The 20,541-nt window shown below is 39.8% G+C and overlaps 1 protein-coding gene across 1 annotated transcript in view; it reads right to left on the bottom strand.

Annotated features, from left to right (window-relative positions):
• LOC108503213 (endogenous retrovirus group K member 9 Gag polyprotein-like) overlaps positions 1 to 16,790 on the bottom strand; it is a 32,913-nt gene extending 16,123 nt beyond the window's left edge. The window contains exon 1 of the mRNA XM_017827001.1: positions 16,450 to 16,790. The gene's annotated coding sequence lies outside the window, so the exon portion shown is untranslated. The remainder of the gene's footprint in view (positions 1 to 16,449) is intronic.
• Positions 16,791 to 20,541: the final 3,751 nt, after the last annotated feature.

Genomic DNA, 20,541 nt, shown 5'->3' with positions numbered 1-20,541 from the left:
ATTTTTTTTTTTTTTTTTTTTGGTTTTTTTTTTTTGGAACTAGCAGTAATTTAAGTGTAACCTGATTTAAAGCATATATATACTCGTACCAGCTGCAATAGGAAGCACATGGATGGATGTGATGGTTTCATTGTCTAGCTTAATACATAACAGGGATAACTGTAGAATTTAAAAAAATGAGAAAACCACAAAAACATCTCATGACCTTCCTGCACCACCTGCTTCAAATGCCTTCGGGTTTCTGTTTAGCTGCCTCCTGCTTGGACTCACAAAGGCAAAAGCCCCTCTGTGCAGGCACGGAGGGAGTGCAAATGCAGAACCGAAGGGCTCAGGCTCCACCTAGTGGGAACACGCTCTATTCCCTTGCAAAAACCACTCCCAGGTGGGCAGGCTGTGCTCTCACCCACGGCTGAGGGCTGCCATCACCCCCAGAATGGACAGCTGGAAGTAGAGATTCTTGTTAGAAATTATGTTCCTCATAGGCCGACCCAGTGACACAGTCCCTATGCTCAGCATCCCATGCTTGCCCTGCATCCCATCACATTTGCACCTCCCACCCGACCATCTCGGGCCAGTAAGCTGGAGGTAAAGGGCACAGTTTGATCCAAACTGTTTACTGGGATCTGCGCACCCACCCCAAAAGACCGAAGTGACTTTCTTCTTCCAAAGCATTTCAGGGCAGAGTGATGCCTTACAAGCAAAGGTGGACTTTCCCTCCAATGTTTAATCTCTGCCTCCCATCTCCCTGAGGCAGCAACTCAAAGAAAATGACCCTCAAAGGGTATGATTTTCTGCTTCACACAAAGCTTGTTATCCTGGGGCTGCTTTTTCTGTTTCCTCTCTTCTATTCTCTTTCTCCCCTCCTCTCTCCAGAACAAAAAAGATCATACATCTCATCAGGACCTGTCTTCATGGGAAATTCTTTTTTTTTTCTCCTTTTGACAACTTTCTTTTCATAAGGAGAAGAAGTATATTTTTTTCAATATAATTGTATTCTCCTTTGAGTACTTTGATGTAGTAACGACTGTCATGAAGTAGATACGCTGCTTGCTGTTTTATGAAAAAGACATTTAATCTGAAGTACCAATCATGTACTCTTGTGACTTGTCCCATCTGTTAGAAGCTTCCTATTTTTGGTGGGAGGGGTGTCAATTCTGGACATTTATTTTGTGGGTAAAGTTACAGATTAATTATATCTAGTGGAAAAAATCTGTGTCTAGCATGTTAAAAATAGCCCTTCCTGAATTCATTTTTCCTTTTAAGGAAAGTCTCTGTAGAAAGTAAATTTTTTAATTATGATCTACAGATAAAAGAGAGTCAAAGACTCAGGGAGATCTAACATCTTGTATTAGACAGAAATAGATAGAAAGAAGAGCCGAGGCTTCAGGCACACACACCTACCTAACACTTGAAGGATGCCTTACAGACCCCAGCCTTTTTTTGCAGTGAAAAGAATATGGATACTCTTTAACTTCCACTGTATCTCCAAACATCTGACATCATTGCAAGGAGTGCCATCATACATCCTGTGTCTTTCCAGCTAACAGTACACAGGAATAAGAAATCCAAATCTGAACACTGCAGATTTGTTTTCCGTAAACCGTTAAGTTAGACTCCATTTTAAATATTTAAGTTGTTCAGTGAAATTAAAGCAGGCTTCATACCCACATCCTTCCAAAATTAAAGAACATGTTTGACGTTGCAGACCCTTCACAGTTCAGCCAAGTCTGTCAATAGCTTCTCTGCTATCTCCCTGCACTGGTTGCATCACTTATCTGAGCAAGTGCATTTGAGCCCCACTCTGGCTCTCTTACAACCAGGAATAAATGCCCTCAGCCTCCAGCTGAATAAAGATTTATGTACAAATCCAGGAAAAGAGATCTGAAAAGGAACGCAGCTCTGGGAGACGTCTGGGCCTGGACACAAGGCTGTGCCGTAGGTGCTGTTGCAGGTTTGCGCACAAATAGCTTTTTGGCTGCACAGACCCAGTATAAGAGAGATGCTTTGCCCCTGCAACAGAGGAACACAGGATCAGGCAACCCAACTGCTGACATGCAGGCATGTATGAACCATCAGCAGCGACGCTGTATGTGATGCTGCTTGCTGTAAACAGTCTCACAGAGGCACTCCAAGAGGTTTACTGCTTTCTCTTCTTGTCTGCAAGACTTGAGTTATGCTTTCTGTGTTGTTTTCTTAGTGGCATTCCCTTCTGTTCATACACTCCTGTGTTTACTGCTGCTTGACTATTTGCATGCTGTGCCTGTTTTTGCTAAGTAACTGGGAGCTACTTGCTTCTGTAGAACATCTTTGCTGCTACCTTAGGTAACCTGGTTTTCATCCTCTCCATGCTTAAATATAAAAAGTTTGGGCTTCAGTTTAAGGATTTTTGAGGCCTTTAAAACTTCCACTTCTATCTACCCTGCTATTGGTTCCCATCCCATTTAGCTATTGCCAAATTGGAGCATGATTAGAGCCCACTGTTAGCAAGGAGAAAATAAAATTTTTAAGTAAGTTGCATCTCAGCAGGGTAAAGGGGACTGGAAAGATGAATTTTGCATGAGAGAGAAAACAAGTAGCAGTAAGGTAGAATTGTGTCCATCAAAGGAAAGCTTTGGTCAGGGAGCTAGTAGGTCTTGTGAGGCACAGCTTGCCCAGGACTTGGAAAATCAATCTTTCTTTCTGTGCTAGCTCACAGAATTTGAAGGCAGCAGTTAGAGAGGTCACCCACAAATGATGGGATTTCTCTACCTTGAAGGGAGACAATGAGATTGTTTCATGGGTTCATCACACTTTGCCTCTGCTGCACCTTCTTCCTCAGGGCAAGGACTCACATTCTTTCCCTGCTCCGGTGCAGGACCCCTCCCACAAGAGAGTCCTCCACCAACTTCCCAATCATGAGTCCTTCCCAAGGGGCTGCAGTTCTTTATGAACTGCTCCAGCATGGGTCCTTTTCATGGGGTGCAGTCCTTCAGGAACAGGTTGCTACAGCATGGGTTCCCCAGGTGATCACAAGTCCTGTCACCAAATTGCTCCAGCATGGACTTCTCTCTCCACAGGGTCACATATTCTCCCAGAAACCTGCTCCAACATGGGTTTCCCACTAGGTCACAGTCTACTTTGGCCAAGCGATACACCTGCTACAGTGTGGAGTTCTCCACGGGTTGCAGGCAGTTATCTGCCCTACTGTGGATCTCCATGGGCTGGAGGGTTGCTTGCTCACCATGGTCTTCTTCAGGGGCTGCAGGGGGATCTCAGCTCCAGCACCTGGAACACCTCCTCCCTCTCCTTCTTCACTGATCTTGGTGTGAGCAGAGCTTTTTCTCACTATTTTCACTTGACTATTTTCACTTCTCTCCTGTGACAGGTTGTTGTGTAGTTTTTTTGCCCTCTCCCTTCTTAACTGTTATCCCAGAGGTGCTACCACCATCGCTGATGGACTCAGCCTTGGCCAGCAGTAGGTTCATCTTGGAGCCCGCTGGCATTGGCTCTGTCGGACACAGGGATAGCTTCTGGCAGCTTCTCACAGAAGCCATGCCTGTAGCCCCCCCACTACCAGAATCTTCCCAAGCAAGTCCAATACAAGTAAATAAAATAATGTTCTCTTTCAGCTATTGTATTTATTTAAGTTTTGAAAACATTGCAGATTTTCTGCGCTCATTTTCTTTATTTTTTTTTAAAGGTCATTTCTCATTAAAAGAATAGGCGGAAAAAATGTCATCAGCTATTTCTAATACATTAAGTTCCACACCTGCATAAATGTCTGGAAGACCTAAGAAAGTGCCTGTGGGTGGTTTTATTCTGTGCGTTGGTTTGACTCTCCTAATAAAATAAATTTTCAATAAATATAAAGGTAGATGCAGAACATTATTACTGAACCTGTGCATACAGATATTACAGCTGAGACATATTAAATAGGCTATACCACCTGATGAATGGCTTGTGCATGTACAGGCAGGAATCAGGTGAGTTAATGAAAAATTGCTACAAGTAGGCAACCTTTTTCATGGTGCATGACATACTGAAATTTTGTTACAATGGGTGAAGTCAAAAAAAGGTATTTCCATCAATTCCTAAAATATGCATTCTCTTAATATATGGCACTCCATATTGAAAGATGCAAAGCTGTTTCAAAAAGAGACAGTTCACCAAATGTTGTCAGTGGGTACTTCTGACTTTTAAGCCCATTGCCATCTACATAAAAAACCTCTAAAACTTTTAAAACTTTTTCCTTATAAATCAATGAGAACTAAGAACCTCAAAATGTTAAGAGTTTTCTTCCTTATTTTTATCTAATAGCCACTGGTCTTCATATAGACAAAAACCAAGTCAGCAGCATCTGGGGAGTGCAAGAGGACTGTTCTCACCAAGGCTCCCTTGATTCCAGTCTCCTAAGCCTTCTTTCCTCGTTCTCCTTACACTGACTCTGCTTCTGGCTTTCTGGTGTCCCACACCAAATTATCTGAAGACTTATTCCCAAGGCATCAATCTTTTAAACTATATGAGTTTATGAACTGTCAATATAAAAATACAGGTAGTTCCCCCTGGTTTTCCAGTATTACAGACTGCAGGCTTTTCTGTGAAACATTCTGCAACAGACATTTCCATTACATCATGCATGGAACAACTTTAATATTGATCTAGCGTTTTATAAAATGCAATAGTGTAATACTGCCTTATAAAAATGACTTTCAAATGCTAAATGTCAGCATTTTTAAGGAACGTGAGAACAGCTGTACCTGGTCAGAGACAAGGTCAGGCTAATTTAGTATTGTCTCCAAGAGTACCCAATTCCCTAAGTGCTTTGTAAAAAGTGTAAGATGAGGGCAAGCACATAGAGATGCTCGCCTAAGTTACTCTCCCAGCCTCCAGAAATCTGCAGCTCAGGGGCTTTTGGCATCAAGCTTAATGAAAAATACCAGGAAAGCAATAACATGTCAAAGTAAGGCACAAACCTAGTTACTTTATATATTCACACATAAATTGAAAACACATAAAAGTCTCTCAGTTTGATCCTAGACCCTTAAAGCAGAAGCTTCTTCAAACTTTTTCTTAGTCTCACTAACAGGTAAACCTTTTACTAACTGGCCCAAGAAAATACCCCTCTTCATCTTCCTCTTCAATCCTCATCATCAATAAAATTAAACATTGTGTGGTCTAGGATAAGTGGTTAAACAGCAAGGAAAAACAATATAAAATGAAGCTTTGCTGGTAATATTCTGGGAATTCAGACTTAAAGCACTTGTGTGTCAGAAAGGGCCAGTGTATCTTTCAGATCTTGTGCCAAAATTGTTAAAAATTGCTGCTCAAGGTTAGGCATCTAGGATTAGGGGCATAAAAGAATTGGTGCATTACAACAGCCGTTGGTACTTTGCTATCAGAAACCTCTGTCGTAAGTCTGGGCAATTCTATACAGTTCATAGCAGGGGAGACAACCAGTCAGAAACCAGATTTATAGGAAAAAGAAGGAATTTAAACCTTTATGCTCCAAACTGTCATCCTTAAAACTCTCGCTCAGCTGCAACCTAAATCTGGATATACGTGACATCTATTCCTGACTTCATTTTTCACCTTAATGTACTCCAGGTCCCTGGAGTAGTTCTGCATTTGTGTGTTGTGTATTGCCAAGTGTGCCTGGTTCTGATACTCATGGTTATCTGGGGGCTTATGACTAAGCCCCTATAAAATGAAGAAAAAAGGCACCTTCCTGTGAGAGCTCTTATTAGCAGTGAGCTGGGAGGTGGTCTCACAGCACCTCTGGAAACTGCAGCTTCTTATAGATATGCTAAATGAGGAAAATGCTCACCTGGACAGGACCTCTGATCCAGCCAGTGCCCCAAATATGTTTCTCAGATGACAGCATCTGCAGGCAAGAGCGTTTTTCTAAAAATATAGGAAATGCTTCTGTCGGAAAGCAGCTGTGCCTCTTTTCTTGGGCCTATACCCCCACAGACCCTCTATCACAAAAAGTCACTGAAGTATTTCATTCAAATCTCAGTCAGAGATGGTCATTTCTTTTCACCCAAAAGCCTGGTAGGATGCCCTTAAGGAGAGGTGGCAGATTTCAGTTCTTTGTCCTTTCTCACACTGAGGGGATTTGAATTTATGTATAACATTCCCCACTGCAGGAACCCAGGTACCAGGTAAAAAGATATTTTGGAAAAAAATTCCTTTCCTTTGAAGTGTTCAGCTTTGTATAAAGCACTTCAATGGCTATTGAAGCCCAGTTTGCTACCACCTCTGGCATTAGTTATTTCATGATTTCAAGGATGTCCTTTGGTAGCACTGGCAGTCTGCGTAGGTTAAAGTCTGTTTATGACTACTGACCACTCACAGGTAAAGAAGTTGGTCCTCCCTGTGTGGGTCTGGTCTTTTCCATTCATTTCATATGCTTTTGTTCCTTTGCCTAGCTCTGAAAAGCAAAATCATGCTGGGAAAAGTGTGATTGAGGTTTGTCTAAGTGTTTGGATTGCTTCTTCCATTCTGCAAGCACAGCTCCAAAAAAAAGAAAATATTTCCACCACAAGATTTGTGTGAAACAATATCAACAGCAGCCAAGAGATGACTGAGTACAAGCCCAGCTTATTCTTTCACTAATTTGTTTCTTGATACAAGAGAGGGATTGTTTTTTCTCTTTCATGGCTTATGATATTCAAGAGATTGAGAAATGCATCTTCTTCCAGTTTTGCAAGGTCTTTTGAAATCCATAGATAGGTATTGCTATGGGAGCATGACATATTAATATGCCACACTCCAGGGTGATGTGAATGAACATATTTTAATGTAAAAAGGGGAGCTGGAGGAAAATTAGACAATAAGCTTGAACTGATATGGCAATATTAGCATTAAGTAGTATTGTAAAATAAAGCACTATTCGCATACAAATAAAAAAAAAAAGTAGTAGTTGTATTGCCATGAAGCACAAATATTTACTGCCAGCAGGGAAAATATAAATATTTCTTGAAGCTGTGAAATAATTGTCTGTTACATCTATAAACACGCTTCCCCAAAAGGGAATTTTACAAATGTCCACCCCAAAGCCAAACTATGCATATTATTCTAATATGCCGTTTTGTTCTGTGTTATTTTGTTTCTTTCTTTTGCCTTTTTTTTTATTTATTTTAATAATTTTCTACCTGGTCACTTTTCTTCCCATTTGTGCTTTGCCATCAGAGCCTTTTCTTTTCCCTCCATTACTCCTTGCATAATGCTTCCTTCATTTCCTTCAGTTTTGCCTTCCTGTTCTTCCATGACATCACTTTCAGACATGGAAGACTTGGCTCTTCAATTTCTCCTCAAACACTGGAGGAAACTTAAAAACACTGTCTCTAAGCTACGATCATCATACTGCCACATCATAGAAAGCAGGAATGATCTGGAGGTTAAAACACTTGGAGAGATGCTTTTGATCTACCAATTCAGACATGACCCAAGGAATCGGACAGCTTATGTCCACCTGGCCCCACCTCCCCCACTCCCCAGTGATGATGATTCTCTCATATTTCTTTTCAGGACTGTTCAGACAGTCCAGAACAGATTTTCAGTGTCTAATTTTCAAGTGCCCGTTTCCTTGAATAGCAGGTAGGCTGCTTGTCAAGGAGTGCATTGAGGCTGGACTAGATGACCTTTAAAGGCCTCCTCCAATGCAAACTATTTCCTAATACTATGATTCTAAGTGAGGCACTGTTAACGAGAGTCAATTAGTCTATACACTGGTTGAACTCAACGTACCACAGTATGTCACAGCCAGCAGAAATTGCCAAGATTATAAGTAACAGTTAATATTTGCTACCTTTAGATATTTGAACTCCAGATTGCAGTAAGGTACTTTTCTCCATCTAACATTTTGCACATAGCTAACAGTGGTATTCAACACGTATTTTATCTTACCTCTAAGTAATACATATCTAAGGGTATACATTTTTGCTATATTTCTTTCAAGATATTTGTTTTAAATACAACTTGAAGTGATGATACCAATACTGGTACTGATTTCCCAGAAAGGTACCACAATCTGGCATTTTTCAGGTCAACCAAAGAGGCAGCATCTGCAATTCAGCATCCTAGGTTTTCACCAAAGGACGCAGTAGAAAGCCTCCTCTGGCTTTCATGTGCACACACGTGCAGAGATGCACAACCATGTATAGAGATGCACACATTCACATCCAGAATTATCTGGATTCATTCCCTTAACTGGCCTCATAACTTACCCGTATTGCAGTGCCACACAATATACATCTTATATGTATATATATACATCTTATATGTATATCTTATCTTGTTTATGGGTCCACTCGTTTTTTTTTTAGAGTACTTACATGGAAGGCACAGATTCTAGAGCAAGTCCTTCTTCAACTTAAATTCATCTCCCTCTAGTTAAAGAATCTTTAAGTTGACTTTGTTTTCTTCTGGTTAAAAATTAAGGGGAAAATACTGTAATTACTTGCTCATGAGACCTGGTATTAATTAGTCACATTTGTTATGAAAATACAGGAAACAGGTTTAACACTCACACAAGGTGAGTTGATATTTATGTAGTAAATTGCAGATCCATGTGATAAATTACATTTATCATGCACCTTTGACTGCCTCACCTGTGTTCTGCCTGCTAATCTGTCTCTCTCAGGATTCATTCCTGCACTCTTATCATCTGGACAGTTCTCAAGTGTCTGCTATTTTTTAGCACCCTGCCACACACACACGCACACAAAAAAAAAAAAATAGGAAAGTTTTTTTGTTCACCACAAAAATGCACAAATTCCTCTCCAAATTACACTTCAATAAGGAGGAAGATGGGCAATACTCAGTTCTGAAGCAAAGAGGTATTTGAGGTTCTCCTTATTCTCAAGAATTCAGGAGCATGTTACTATCAAGGGAAAAGAACTGGTAAGCTTTCTCCATCTGAACTAGCAAATGTTTCTAGCTTGGACATGCTGGCATATACTAGACCTCAAGAGTGGAACGCAGTGATTTATAGACAAGTTGCTTAAGATCATTTAGAGGTTCAGTACTGTATCAGTAATCACTCTGAGGCTTATGTAGTTGTCTCATAACAGCAAGTTAATTTAGCTTTAATACAGAAGGAAGTGCAATAACAGTATCAATTAAAATAATCATAAAACCTCATGAACCATTTCTGAAATGCTTTTTATGTTAAATTTGTAACATGGTTTAACTGCATATGTGTTATGAAGTTTTTATTGGAACTCATTTGGGATGATCTCTATGATAAACTCTGGGAATACACCACAACTCGTACATACCATACCATACCGAAATCCAGAGTCATGCCACTTGGCTGAAAATGCTGCTTTTATTTAGAGGTGGGGAAAAGTGCATCTATTTTCATCAGCTAAGAATCTACCTCCAAAATACTTAAAACATATCCCCATTTTTTTTACTTCGCTTTTTCTTCTATTTTATTTTCTAAAAATATTTTAATGTGTATATAGTTGAGAAAGAGATGAAAGGGACACACTAATGAAAGCATTCAGAGTTTGTACTATCTATCTATTGAAATGCAAACTTCCAAAAGGGACTTTGATGAATGGACTGCCAACTGGTTTTATTCTTATATGTTTTAGTACAATCACAGTTTAACAGAGTTTGTATACTTCATAAAAATTAATTTGGCGATGAATCTTTAATTTCAGTCTTTTACAAATGTATACCTATTTGCTTACTTGTGCACAGACATGTACAGACACACACACTTCTTCACAGCACCCAAATACAGACATCCAGTGTAGAAAAACTGAAACTTAATGATTTAAAACTGGCATTGTTACAACCAACTATACACAGAGTTCTCCAACTGGGAAAACTGGAGAACCGTTTGAGCTGCCTGTATTATAGAACATATTTTTTGAGATTTAAATTACCTAGTTCTGTAGATTAGAGTTTAAATTGTAATTAAAATTAATTAATCTTAAATTAATTAAAAATCAAATGAAAATTATTCAATTGACAGTTTTAGCAAGTGTAATCATATGACAAAACTATTCCCAAGAAATATTTTGCTTCAGAGAATGCTCAGTTCACTATGAGTGTTCAGATATTTGTATTGGCTGGTTAAGTGTATCAAGTAATATTATGTTGGTTTTGGACTGCATGATTTCTTCTTTATTTTTAGCTAATCAGACTACATAAAGTAAGTGTAAGATGTAGAAACCAGAACAAAATCCAACACCAGCTTCAAAAAGATACTTTATTATTAGGCAATTTTGCTTATCTTGAGTTTTTCATACTAGTCTTTCTCATTTGGCTGAATATTTGCAGAAAGCAAACTTGAGCATTATATCAACATGCTTGAAGTAAATTTATTTAAAAATCTGAATGAAGATATGTAGTGTTTGCCTAGAGCTAGAAGTAATAGAGTTACGAACACATCATAAATACCATGCAAAGCTTTGAATTCCGTTGCTGAGACACATTATCAAAGGTCATGCTATCAAGCAATACATAAAACACAACTGTAGGATCATCTCTTATCTAAAAGTTCAGAACAGTGTTAGAAATTACAAATTTTGAAGTGATTCCAGCACAAGCATAACCATGTTTTAGAGATTATTTGAGTGCCATCAAATACAATGCTGAAGCAAAATTATTTTTCTGCATTTCTTATATACTTATTAAGTTTTCATGCTTGTGATAAAATTCATGTTGCAAAATGTGATATGACCTTTATGTACACTTCTAAAGGTGGACATACTATATAGTTATACACATGCATGGCGATCTTTCTTCAAACCATTCTTAGTTAACAAGAATTTTGTCACATACATATACTGCACAGACATAAACCAATACTCTTATGCCCTCAGGAAAGAGGAACACATTTATTTGTTTTCTTTTTAAGGAGCTTTCACATTCTGGAGTTTTTTATGGGCCATTCTAGTATTTTCTTTTGAAACAAAGCAAATAGGAAAATACTGTGGGAAACATAATCATCATTTTAAGACTTTTTTAAGGCTTGACCAGCACATAACAATAGAGAACAAAGGGGAAAACTGCTAGTCTCTCTCAAATATTATCTGAATAAGTGGTTATCATTCTGTTTTAACCATGGAACGTCAGATTCTTCCACACATGTTGGTTAAAATTTTCAAGACCAGAGTGGCCAGACACACATCCATTAGGGTGTTTTGTGTCAGGAAAAACTTAAAAAATATAGGGTTTTTTTCTGAGCAAGGCCCTTTTGCCCTCTGTGAGTAGCAGACCTGCAAGAAAGGGAAACTGCTAGACTGTTCTCTAACTGAAGTAAAGGTTCGATTTAGCTGTTCTTTCATTGCCAAGAGAGACCAAAGTATATCAGTTTTCATGTTTTGTAGGAAATGAAAAAGAATAGAACTAGATTACTTTTTTTTTTTTTTGCAGGTCTGGGGTCACCCTCAAACAGCTCTGGGCTCAATCTCCCTGCCTTAAGCTCTCTGAGTATTGGGAGTTTTCCCCCCAATGTATGTAAGGCTGGCTGCCGATGGTACCTCTTTGCATAGCCTACTTAAAGGTTGAGGAGGTGATGTATCAAATTGGCAGGCTTTTGTACAGCTGGCAAATCACAGCCATAAGGCAGACAAAAAATCTCTAACTGGTGTGTGTAGTGTTAACATCAGGAGTAATTTGTTTTCAGCATTTTTTGCATTGATAAGAGTCAAGAGAAAAAAAGAGGTATGTTTAGCTGTGTGGAAGATAACAAACATGCAGTGCCACATTCCCTCTGTGTGCTCTTTGTTATCAGCAGGACTAGAGGCATTATGTACTGTACAATGAAAGATAACCATAGAGTGAGAGATAGCTGGCTTTGTAGCTCTATTGATTAAATAGGACAGCAGGCTAATCAGTAAAAATGTTACAGGGATGGGAGTCAAGCCACTTGGAAAATGTGAAAGATTAAGGCTATGCTTGAAATGTTAATTTTTTAATAAAATTGTAAGGCAGAAAACTGTTTCCTTAATTATGTATTAAAAGAGAAAAAAAAAAAAGAACCAAAAAAACCAACCAAACAAAAAAAAAAAAAAACCAAAAAAAAAAACCTATGCACAGAGAGGTATCACTCCACTACCAATTTGCAAAGGTAATAACACTACATTTATCTGAGACAGTTACAAGACAAGACATAATACAGGTTTGAACCCTTCCTAAATAAAATTCACAGGTTTAGAGTTTTGCTATGAACCATGACTGACATGGGGATAACTCATCAAGCAAATGGGTATACCAACTTCCTCGAGACTTTGAGAGGGGGTTTTGCATATAGGAATAATTAAAGACTACAGAAGCCAGTCATATAAAAAAAAAACAAACAAAAAACCCTCTACAAACAACAACAAGCTTGAAGCAAAGAAAACAACAACAAAAAAAACCTAAACAAACAAGGAAAAAACCCAGCTCTAAAACATCATTAAGGCTTTTGCGGTTTTTTCAGACTTTTGTTTATTGCTTTGCTCAGCTCCAAGCATTTAGACTAATATTTTTCACAGCATATATCTGTGTCAAGATGAATTTGCTTGTAGGTAACACATTTATATAATTTGTCTTCCAAGCTCTTGCTCAGGCTGGGGCTACAAACGGACAGATCCAGACCGAAATACGATGGATGTGCTAGGTGTACGGCCGCAGCACATACTGCAGAAATTCAGGACAAGTCTGCAGGAGCAGCCTAGAATTATGAGGATACAGAGGTACTGTAAAGTCATTATTTTCCCTTCTGACTTTTGGCTTTGAGGTCTGTGCTGCATCTCCTAAAGGCACAACACAGACTCTCACCTGACGTGCTTAGCATTGGAGTGGAGGATTTCAGTGAAAAAAACTCCTTCCATGCTACTAATATCTCTGTTCTAATTTTATAAAATCGTCCATGTTCCTTTGGGGCTTCAGTCATAATCCTCTTTGGTGGGGTGTAATCTACTGTATCACTGATCCATCTCTCCCTGCTAGGAGCTTCCCCTGCTACCTGCTGTCTTGCAAGGTAGCAATTTACTGTCGACAATGATACAGCCAGTAGTTGGATATGATGACTCGATATAGCAATTTCAGCTCCTTCTTGCCAATATATGTTGCCAAGGATTCATATGAACGTCTCTCTAGACTTCATATTTGCCCCAAAAATATTGGGAAGGGAAAGGAGAGGGAAAAGGTCACAGAAGGCACAGCACTTGCATTTCTGCATTGGTGAACGTGTTAGTCCCATCTCTCTGGGATGACACATTTTAGATGCTTATTGGAAGTTAAATACATTGCTTTACCCTGTCTTTATCCATTCCTATACAGAACGATGCCATTTAGAAGCAACTGATACAGCAATTTATACTACGCTTTTGGCAAATTGAACTAATAAACAGTAACAGCTTAACACAGTTTTAACAAATCTGCTCATTCCTCCACAGGCTCACTCCTCCACTCCTGCCTTTGCCAGGCTCCTGGAGCCTACAGCAGCCCCTTGGCAATACTCAGCATTTAGACTTCGAGTTGTCCTTGGTCTTGGAACAAAAATACTCCCAGGCAGATTCTGGGTTTAACCTGAACTGGGAAGTGAGTCATGATAAAGTAAAGGTCACACAGACGAATCTGTAGTTGATCCTGCAGCCACTTAAATCAGTGCCTAAACCTCGTTCTTTTAAGAGGAAGCAGGAAGCTTTATTATGCTGTTGCATGTATAGCGAGAGTGCCTTTTATGTTTCTTTACATAGAAGCAGCCCCAAGATCTTTGTCCAAAACACCTCTAATTCGTTAGAGCCAGTAATACTGGGAAGGTTTCAGATGACCCCTGGATCTTTCAGTAAATTATTTTATTACACATTTGCTTGACTTTCATGCATTTTAAAGTGAAAATAGAAAATCCAGAGTTTTTTCTTCAGTCCCTATTTATTTAATATTTTATTTAATAGATTAATAATTAAATCTAATTAACAGACTAGCCACTTCATCTTCTTTTTCAGAACTCACTGATTCAAAGGTAATTTTTAAGTAATACAGATATGTATTAAAGAAATCAGTTATACCAGTTGATTCATTGAGATACTAGTAATGCCTGTATTTAAATTACTGGGTGTTCAAACAGATTTGGTTCCATGAGTATAAACCCCATGACATATTATTCCAGTATGCCTTAGTCCTGTTGACCAATCAGTTCCCACTGAATCTGTTCCCATGAACACAGGGCGTGTGGTGAAAGAAGCTTCACTTGTAGTAACTACAAAAAGCTGCTAATCATTTCAGTCTAAATGAATACCTTCAACAAAAAACATCTTTACTCAAAGAGTCGGCGGTTTTCTTTACCATGTGCCCGTGTATTAGTTTTCTTATTATGCATAACATCAGAATATCCTAAGGATGACAGACTGCAAAGTGACCAGAAAGCAAGTGACCAACCCGATATCAATTGGCCCATACTCAAATTTAATTAAACTTCTCCCTGCAACTCTAGAGGAAACCAATTTCCCTCATTATTGCTTATGTGGAAAATATGTGAAATTAATTCTCCTTCACTAAGTTATCACTGCATTGAGCAGACAAACATAGATATAATGTTATTAAAAGTAATGAAATAGGTTCATCAGCAGTTAACGTTAATGTTTTGTGTCATTGGAATCTTGTGTGCAGTTTAGGACAGAATTATTCAGCTTTGCAGCTACAAGATGCAGAAGGCCAATAGCTCAAGGGTTTGCAAAGGTTTTGGCATAAGGCACTACTTACACATGGCTTTCTGTAAATGAAAAAGGGAGGCGAAAAAATGGATTCACCTTGCTTTCCCTCTCATCTTCCACAGAACAGCAAAGAGAGGGACAGAGAAGGAAATAGGGCTTCCTCTCTGCAGGAGATGACGGACTCCTGCAGTAGCCCTGCAGGCCAGTAACACTGTACTGACATTGCCTTTGCTAGTAAGCAGTCACAGGTTTCACTGAGATTGAAAAGTTTCAAGAGCAAGGTTTGTCAGTAGTGATTTGTCTGAACCTTTCTTTAACAACCGCAACTCTGTTTTAATAAAGCATGTGTTACCCGTAAGAGTATTTGTCTAATAACCAGCACTAACAACTACTATCAAGTAGCTATGCTGTGGTGAATTAGGTATTTATGACTCTAATAAAGCAATGTACTCAAGATAAGAAGCTGGTACAACAGCAGGCGTCTTGAGAAGTGGGGACACAGGATGTGATACAGAGGGGTAAGCAGGGGATGGTAAGAGATGAGAAACTGGCTAGTATTGGAGATCCCAAGAAAGTAAATACCTCCCATCAGACTGTTTAAGAAATGCAGATATGGAGCTGAACAAAATGAGTTTTAGGAGTATCAAAGAACAGGATTTTAACATCCCCAGAATACACCATAAGTTCAGATGCACTATCCAGCTACAGATCTAGACAAAGCAAGATATAAAACAGCCTCTAACTAATAATAAAAAAAAAAAAAGAAATAAAGAAAGGAAGGAAAGGAAAGGAAAGGAAGGAAGGAGCAAAAGCCTTTAATATCAAGACGCTGGTCCTCCCAGAACAGGATTCGAGATGCTATTGGCTTGCACCCTGATGTACAAACCCCGGGGTGGTCAGCAGAAGAATTGTAGAAGGTAGCAAATAGCACTGGGAAAGAGGAAAGAGCATGTGTTGTCACACGACAAGGGCTACCTGACAGCACCTGACAAAATGTCTGGATTGTATTTGAACGAATTTAACTCTAATGATTCTGGTACGGGGAGTGTAAAAATGAAGGATAATGGGTAATTATCAGAGCTGAACTATTAAATCTAATGCTAAATTTAAATCCTTGTAACATGTTTGGTTGGGGCAGAGGCTAAAAAATTACAGCAAACAAGGTAAGGACCACTAATTTACTCTTAGAGAGGAAGTCAAAGAGTTCGGCCTGCAGCTACATGATCAACAAACCTATTCGCAGCTTATGGTATCTACTCTAGAAAGCAATAAACATTTAGGAGTAGTGCCATGGAGGGGACATATCCTCAAATGTCCAATGCTGTGCAGAAACATGAACCCAAGGTGGCTCCCAGGAAGCCTGTGGAAGCCAGGCCACCAGTCACGGCTGGGAAACAGTCACCAGATGCAGAGGGTGGCAGGCGTGCTCCAGACCACGCTGCAGGCTGAGACTAGACCAGACCGGCAGGAACTTTAGGTGTGCGAGTGTGTCTGCAAAGTGTGCGTACGGTAAAATAGAGACCTTAGGGTAGAATCCAGTAGCCACCTCCTATGCCCATCCCACTCGGTAAATAAATTTTAGAGTTTATAAAGTCAGCGAGCGGCGTGGTTCAAGCTTTAAGGCTGATAAGGGAACTTCGCAGTCTGACCATTCACGAAACTCTCTGGCACTCACACCCACAAGGCCAAAGACTTGAACTACTGGAACTGAAGCCGCTCGCAGCGGGCAGCTCCCATGACCCACGGGTGTCCCACTTGACTCCCTGCACACCCCACACTCACACGCAGCCAGACCAGGTTTCCTCACCGGTTCGACCGCAGGTTTCCCGCAGCAGAGTCGCATACGTCTGGTTCCATAAACCAATTTATTCACGGCGCAGGGACATAAAAACAGGTCGAGCTGAGGATTCCGAAGAGGCCCGCAACAAAGGAACCCCTGGGCTTTTATCCGCTCACAGTCCAAGGGCGCGCAAGTCTCGGTCTTCCTCCCCGGCGAACAAGGTCGGAAGTTCTCCTCCCCTGCGAACAAGGTCGGAACTCCTTCGCCCTGGCTGTGTCTCCCAGTGTCCATCCGCCCAGCTGGCGCCACTGGTCTCCATGCCTTTTGTTATTCGACAAGTTGGCAGTTCTCGGCTCCTGCTGGGTCTCTCAGTGTCCATTCACCTGGCTGGCATCGCCCGCCTTCGTGCCCTTTGTTAACCAAAGGCTTGGCAGTTCACAGCCTCTTCTCTCGGGCTCCCACCCAGAACTCAATCTGCATCTCAATCTGCAGCTTGCAAACCGAGCTACCTGCACCAAATGTATTCCTCAACAAGGCCACGTTCCTTTCTCGATGACAACTGTGTATAGCAATTTTAGCTGTTACTATTGAGGCTTTCCCTGTGCAGTAGTATTTTTTTATTTTGTTTTTCTTTGTTTTTCCGCAGTAATCAGATCTGAACTAATAATAATTCTTTGATTGCTATGATGAAATTTTATTCTTCCTAATCGTAAATTCAGAATTTACATATGAGATGTGATTTCATTTTGACCATAATAAAATCTTGAGTACAAAACACTACTCCTGTCTGAGCTTTGATTCTACACACTGACCCAACAGCCACAGGAAAAGATACCGGATTTATGTAAGGTAAAAAACTAAAGAACTTAGCAGCATATGATTGAATGGAAAAAAATGGCTCAAAGCTGCCCTGTTATTAATCATTTCTTTTTAATGTTTTAGTTACTTTATTTCCTCTTAATAAGATCTCACGTAAAGGAAGAAAAAGCCCACAAATTCCAATGCAGATTATTTTAATGAGATAAATTTGAAGGATAGCATTTCAAAGAAAGTAACAATTCTGCTGGGATGTGAGAAAGATTTTTTAATCTCACAGGATGAGTTTTTTTCTGATGCAAATAACGCGATAGTCCTTTTTCCTGTCCATACAGTTATGTGGTCAGCTGGTGAAGTGTGCTAATACTCTCAGTCCTCTGTTGTGTGCAACTGGCAGATAAATAAATTTATCTGCAAAGACCCTTGTGTAGTGACAGCAAGAGAACTCAACAGTCAAACTTAGAAGCCTAAAAGGTCAGCATGTAAATTCATACTCAGTCCCTCAGCCTTCGTACTTTGATATTTTAACCTGAAGAGTCAAAGGTTATTATAACAGCCTAGACGGTGTGAATCCACTTTGATCACTTTGATAAAGAGGGAAAAAAGGTCTTAACTGCTGATCAGCTGGAGACATGATAGGCATGATCAGATGCCTTTTGAATATCTGACTGTGAGAGCTGGAAGATGCCCTTCCATTTCTTGGTCTGCAGACCATCTTGGACAATTCAAAATAGATGTTCCTAGTTACAACAAAACTAATACAAAACAGATTTCTTCCTCCTGTGAAAGGGATATCTGCTTTTCCCTTTCTATCTTGCCTTACTATTGTTGTAAGCTGTTTATGCAAGTACTGCTATAATTTCTGCTTTAGCTACCTAACAGGTTAATAGAAAAGGGTAAATAATTCCAGGGGATAATCCATAGTATAAGTGGAAGCATTTAAAAAAATCACAGTGTTTCCTCGTGATTTGCAAAGCTATATCTGAGTCCTGAGATGTAGAATTCTTCTCCATGTATCAGAAACAGGCTGCAAGTACGGGTTTTAGTTCTGGAATGTGGAGCATGGCAGCTACTACCTACTACTTCTTAAATTACTAAACTGAGAAAAATAAGATGAATGCTAAACCCATGACAAGGTAGATATGTTCCTGACTGGACAGACAGAATGATTTGAGCAATGCCTTGGGGAAGTTAATCAGGGCAAAACTACAGCAGGTATTTATATACTGCCTGCCTAAATTTCCCCTGCTGTTTCAATTAAATTTTATTTTCAACTTCCTCCTGTTAAAACAATACTGTGTAGTATTGCTGTCCCAGAAAGAGCTGCTATTATCCCAAGGGAAACTGTATTTCACAGCAAGCCCAGCAATCTTTGTAGAGTCTCTCAGAAGTTCTTACTATGCTTCTGGGTACGTGTCTCTATAAAAATGCCAAGTACATAAAATATATATATAGTATGCAGTGCTGCCACTCTACTATTCATAAGAAGGAAAAAGAAAGTAGGTCAGTATGTGAAGGCACAGGACACTGGGAATGTTCCCAAATGCAGCTTCTGCTTAAGCCAAGTGAAGCCACACTGAGTATTCCAACTGAGGTGCTCCTTTTTGTCTGTAAGGATGTCAGACAGCATCAACTAAGAGATGCAGAGCACCAAAACCTTGATTTTGATTCATGAACTGAATGGAAATATAGATAGATTTCCCAATGATCTTACTGACTCTAAGATATTAGAATTGTTCTAGACAAAATCTATGGTAATATGAACACGGACATCTCTTCTTAAGATATCTGTAGGTAGTATATATATCCATATACCATAATGCATATAAGGCGTCTGATGGATTGTTGGGTTTATTTGCTTTGTTGTTTTTTTTTTTTAAACTGGCTATAATAGTAATAATGACTTCAGTGCTGGGCATTTCCTGAGGACTAATGACCGGCTGGGATTAATGACCTGAAATGTAGCCACAGGCCATCAGCTCATCCCAGCCAGCCATTAATCCTGTGGAACTACCAGTGCCTTTACTGTTATTGCTTAATTTAGTCTCCCTAATTTTAGTGTAGCTCTAAAAACTCTGCTGCAGCCACTGAGCACCTCTGTATTTTATTACTGCTGCATTTCTACTGCTGAGCATGGGTTGTTTTCCTAGCTGCTGATCAACTCAAAACACTGAATAGACTTTATTAAAAGTTGGTTATCAAGCTGCTGAGCATCTCCAGACATCTAAATATTTTATGTGTGTTTGCTTTGAGTGGCCCTGAGCAATTAATACATTGTTTCATTAGCAGGGTTTTTTACTAACAGCTAAGTGAACACTTAATACATTTCACAAGAAGTTTGTATTCCAGCCATTGAGCAGCTTTAAACACTAAATTGGTGTCATACTTTAAAAAAAAAAATCACTCAGTGTATACATTTCTCACAAGTAATTTCCTGTCTCTATCCTTCTAAACATTATTCTCTTATTTTACGAGGGGTCTTTTTCAGCTGATGCATTTCTATTTAGCTTGCTGGACCTCCAGTACATTTCATTCAAAAGCTTGGAGCTTCACTTGACTTTTCTTCCTTTCCATCGTGTAATACAAAGAAAAGAAAAGAAGACCCGTGGGAGGCAACATGGACCCCAGATTCCTTTTGGCAGCAAATTAAAGGATTAGAAAATATTTGTGTTATTCTGACCAAGACAATAATTCAGACTTTAAATTTAAAAATAATCTGTGGTGTATCCCTGCATATACAACCACCAGCAGCATGACAATCAAAATGACAGTGATTTAGTAGGTGCTCTTAATCATAGTTACAGATCTCCAGCCGAGTGCTGTCAACACCAAAATTGGCCAACATCTGCTCCTCGGGCATTTCAGCAGACAGATCTTCACGCTGCTCTATTGGGTTTGTGTGCCATGGGTTTGGTAGTGGGGGGGCTGCAGGGTTGGCTTCAGTGAGGAGCTGCTAGAAGCTTCACCTACGTCCAAAAGAACCAATGCCAGCTGGCTCCAAGATGGACTTGCCACTGGCCAAGGCTGAGCCCATCAACAGTGGTGGTAGCATCTCTGGGATAACAGCGATAAGAAGGGAGGAGTTATTGCACAACAGTCAGAGAGGAGAATGATAATATGTGAGAGAAATAACTCTGCAGACACCAAGGTCAGTGGAGAAAGAAGGGGAGAAGGTGCTCCAGGTGCTGGAGCTGAGATTCCCCTGCAACCCCTGATGAAGACTGTGGTAAGCAGGTTCTCCCCCTGCAGCCCATGGAGATCCACGGTGGGGCAGAGATCCACCTGCAGCCCGTGGAGGAGCCC

This window comes from Lepidothrix coronata, unplaced genomic scaffold (genome assembly GCF_001604755.1).
Source record: "Lepidothrix coronata isolate B3197 unplaced genomic scaffold, Lepidothrix_coronata-1.0 Scaffold4, whole genome shotgun sequence".
NCBI classification, from domain to species: domain Eukaryota; kingdom Metazoa; phylum Chordata; class Aves; order Passeriformes; family Pipridae; genus Lepidothrix; species Lepidothrix coronata.
Note: the sequence above shows the minus strand (reverse complement) of the source record. Positions and strands in the feature narration are given on the sequence as shown.